This window comes from Lampris incognitus, chromosome 10 (assembly GCF_029633865.1).
Source record: "Lampris incognitus isolate fLamInc1 chromosome 10, fLamInc1.hap2, whole genome shotgun sequence".
Classification (NCBI taxonomy): Eukaryota; Metazoa; Chordata; class Actinopteri; order Lampriformes; family Lampridae; genus Lampris; species Lampris incognitus.
Genome location: NC_079220.1, coordinates 57,971,216 through 57,975,205, shown reverse-complemented (window position 1 = coordinate 57,975,205; position 3,990 = coordinate 57,971,216). Strand labels below are relative to the sequence as shown.

The following is a 3,990-nucleotide window of genomic DNA, read 5'->3' as shown; positions in this document are numbered from 1 at the left end:
CGTGCGGAGGAGGAGGAGGAGGCCGAGGAACGAGCGGCGCCTCCTCTGGTAAGCCGTGGAGAGGACGGCTGAAAGCAGAGCCCCGGTGACACGCAGCCATGCAAGGATCCCCCTCATAGGTCGGCTAACCCTTCACCATGACACCCAAACCACTAGCAGCTGAACCAACACAAGCCCCACACACACCACACACACACACCACACACGCAACACACACACACACACACACACACACACACACACACACACATGCAACACACACACACACACACACACACAAACGCAACACACACACACACACACACCACACACGCAACACACACACCACACACACACACACACCACACACACGCAACACACCACACACACACACACACACACACACGCAACACACACACCACACACGCAACACACACACACGCACACCACACATGCAACACACACACAATAAAACCATACCACACACACACGCACACACACACACAAACACATCACACATGCAACACACACACAAAACACACACACACACAAAATACACCACACACACACACACAAAATACACCACACAGACACACACACAAAACACACCGCACATGCAACACACACACACACACACACACACAAATACACCACACATGCAACACACACACACAAAATACACCACACATGCAACACACACACACACACAAAAAACACACCACATGCAACACAAAAACCCAAATCAATAGATACGACTATAACAATAGATATCAACACGGTGGAATGTCATGAGAGAAAATCCAATTACAAATCAAAGGAGGCAATTTTGGGAAAAGCAGAGATCTTCAAGATAAGTGGGAGGTGGAGAGAAGGAGGGAGGGAGCAACGTGAGACATGAAGACAATAACAACTGCTGCTTTTCCTCCTCACACATAAGTTACGCCCTGCTTTTCACGGAGCAGCATCCTCTTAGATAATAGAGTTACATTTACGAGCCACGCCATATGCCCACCCAGCGCCTGGTAAATAGGAAATCCATGAGATGCCACACTTTTACAGCCGCGGAGACAACTGCTAACTACCACCGGCAAACCTGCGCCACCCGTCAGCCTGCACCAGAAATATATTTAGACCATAATAGAGGCCTACAGCAATGCACGTCGCATCCGTAAAAACCGCGGCATACAGTAATTCATAACTCTCTCGATATCCGGCTCCATAACTCATGAAGTGAGGCGCTGTAATACAAATTGGCGGCGGAGGAAAAGTGACATCATGCTGCAGATGAAGCCAGCACCCTGAGTGGTACGGAGAGGAACGAGGCCCCTGAAACTCTGCCTGATGGTAGAGAAAGGGGGGGGGGGGGGAGATAGCCTGTGCCTGAGAAAAAGACAAACAGGAAAAGATGCAGCGGTGGCATGATTCTGCCTTTTTGTAATCAGAAGCCCACAGTTTTCTACCACGCCACAGGGAGCCTCTCCTCGTGTTAATGAAAACAAACACTTTGCCGGAATTCATACACGCAGCAGCCGACTACAAAGAGCATCAAAGCAAACTGCCGGGGAACACACTCGCCAACACTTTCGCACACTAATAAAGGCAAGGTATGCTCCGGCAATCTTTTATGCAATAAACTCCCGTCTTCCTGTGATATCACCGGGCTCCATGTTCGCACATAATAAGCAAAGCTTTGCGCCGGCCAACCCAATACAGTGTCTTATTTGAAATGCAAACAAACAGGGCGGGGGGCGACCACCCCTATCTGTTACCCCTCTGTTCCCGGCCTGACCGTCTTTTTGCAGAGGCCGGCAGAGCGCCGCAGTTCTGTGGCGACGGGGGAGAAAACGTGCACGGTGGCAAGTGACCCGCAGCCGTCTGAACAAGGAGCCGCGGCTGCTCTGCAAAAGAGGGCTGATCTGGGAGAAACGGCGGGGTAAACAAAGCAAGCGGCGGAAAAGGGAGATCCTGCGGGTCAAAGCAAAAGCAGGCGGTATAGCAGAGGTGGTATTTTGTACAGATAACAACGCAGATATTTTGGACTTTTCTGTTTCGGGCACGTCTCACACTTAGAACAAGAACACCGCTCTGGAAAGCGACAACAAAATGTAGCTACACCAAACCTACCACGAGGTTTTCTGTGCCCCCTAAAACTGAGATGAGATGAAAACAACAACATCATTAGCTTCTATTTAAAATTAGTGTAGCATCAATTACATGCTGCTATCATTTAGGCCCAAAGCAGTACAGCAGTGCAGCACATGATAATTTTGTTTTGCTGCATATATGCATGTGGGTATATATGCAAATGATCACTATCTCCCTTTTATACACACACACACACACACACACACACACACACAGACACACTCCTGAGGAGACGACTAAAAGCAGCGGCTCCTTCGGGAACCTGGCCACGGCTCTTCCATAGTCGGGGTGTGTTAGCAGCACCTGGCCGTCCACATGCCGGTCTCCTCTGCGGGGCTAGCCACTGGGGTGGCCCCATTCTGGACAGATGGGCGGGAGGGGAGAGAGCCATTACCGTGATGGGGGAGCGGGGGGCTTAAGAAGGAGGAAGCAGGAGGCTTCCTCCCCGCAACCTCGCCATTATTTCCCCTCAGTCACTGTGGTACCATGCTGCTTAGTGAAACACATGCCAGGGGTAGTAAAATCCAGAATTAGATACCCCCCCTCCCCCAAACTGAATTAAAACATGTGAATAATTCAGGAGGTGTCCACATGAGCACTTAAGATTCACCTTGTTGTTGTTGTTCAGCTTCAGCTCCCCTCCTTCCCCCCGCTCCAGAAAACGACAGTGGTCAGGTTTCACGACGCGAGAGGATCAGAGAGAGCAGACTCACACTGGAGACCCCCCACGCTAACTCAACACACACAGTCACACAACTGCTGAAACTGGTATCTGTTATGCCTCTGAGCAATCACACCCGAGGAGTGGGACTACAGGGCAGAGTGTTTGACTGGGCTGACCCATCGACGACTCTGACGCACAAAGTTTGCTCACGTCGACCTCTGCGGCGAGCAGACCGCCGGTAGTGGGATCCACAAGACTCATAAGGGCTGCTGCAGGCTCAACACGCCATGAGAATGGCGACCAAGGAAGGAGAGCCCTTGTTCTTTTGGTACATTTTTGTGTCACGAAACGCAGCCGCCCTGAAAACCCCACGCCACGGAATATACATAAAACGCCACAAGCGGCCCCGAGGAGACGGGAGAAACGACCACGGAGACACACGAAGCGACGGCACGGGTACAGAACGAAAACGCAAACTCCGCCAAACAGTTCAGGAACTACGCCTCACGTGCAGGTTCGCTGTGTGTTCTTATCTCACTTCTTCCACACACCTCACCGTGCTTCCTCCCCGGCTCTTCATCATCAAGAGGAAACACGTCTTCATGTTGTTCACATCCAGGTTAGGCTCGGGTTACATAATGCGTTCAAACAGTAGGCCTCGCAAAGAACAGGACGTCGCCTACAGTCACAGAAATCTACACATGGACTGGACCGGGCCGACCATCACACTGGGACATCTGCATTATATATACGACATACGTATACAATATATATATCAATATATATACACATACACATACACACATATATGTCTCCGGATACGATGCCGGTTGAATGGGTGGTTCAGATGTGCTCCGTTGGCTCAACACTACATCTGTGTAAACAAGTGGCGACCAGGGAGAGCCTTGGACTTTCTTCTTCTATGTTTCTGGATGAGCTGTAGAACTGCCCACGTTGTACTTCTTCTTTGCTCGTGCGGGGTAATACACGCGTCCGACAAAAAGTGACGGCGCCAATCTCCCTGAACGAGCAGCAAAACTGCACAGAAAACATTAATGGCACAATGAGTCATGAGGAGGCACCGACGGAGAAACAAACACGGTGTCCCCCCGCATCCCTCCCCCTCTCTCTCCCCCCCCCCCACCAATTCATGGCTTCTCATTCCCACAAAGATCTGTGCGTGGAGAGGAGATAAAGGAATG

The 3,990-nt window shown here is 50.8% G+C and overlaps 1 protein-coding gene across 1 annotated transcript in view; it reads right to left on the bottom strand.

Moving 5' to 3' along the window:
- LOC130119890 (RNA binding protein fox-1 homolog 3-like) overlaps nucleotides 1–3,990 on the bottom strand; it is a 26,982-nt gene that overhangs the window by 22,489 nt on the left and 503 nt on the right. The window lies entirely within an intron of this gene.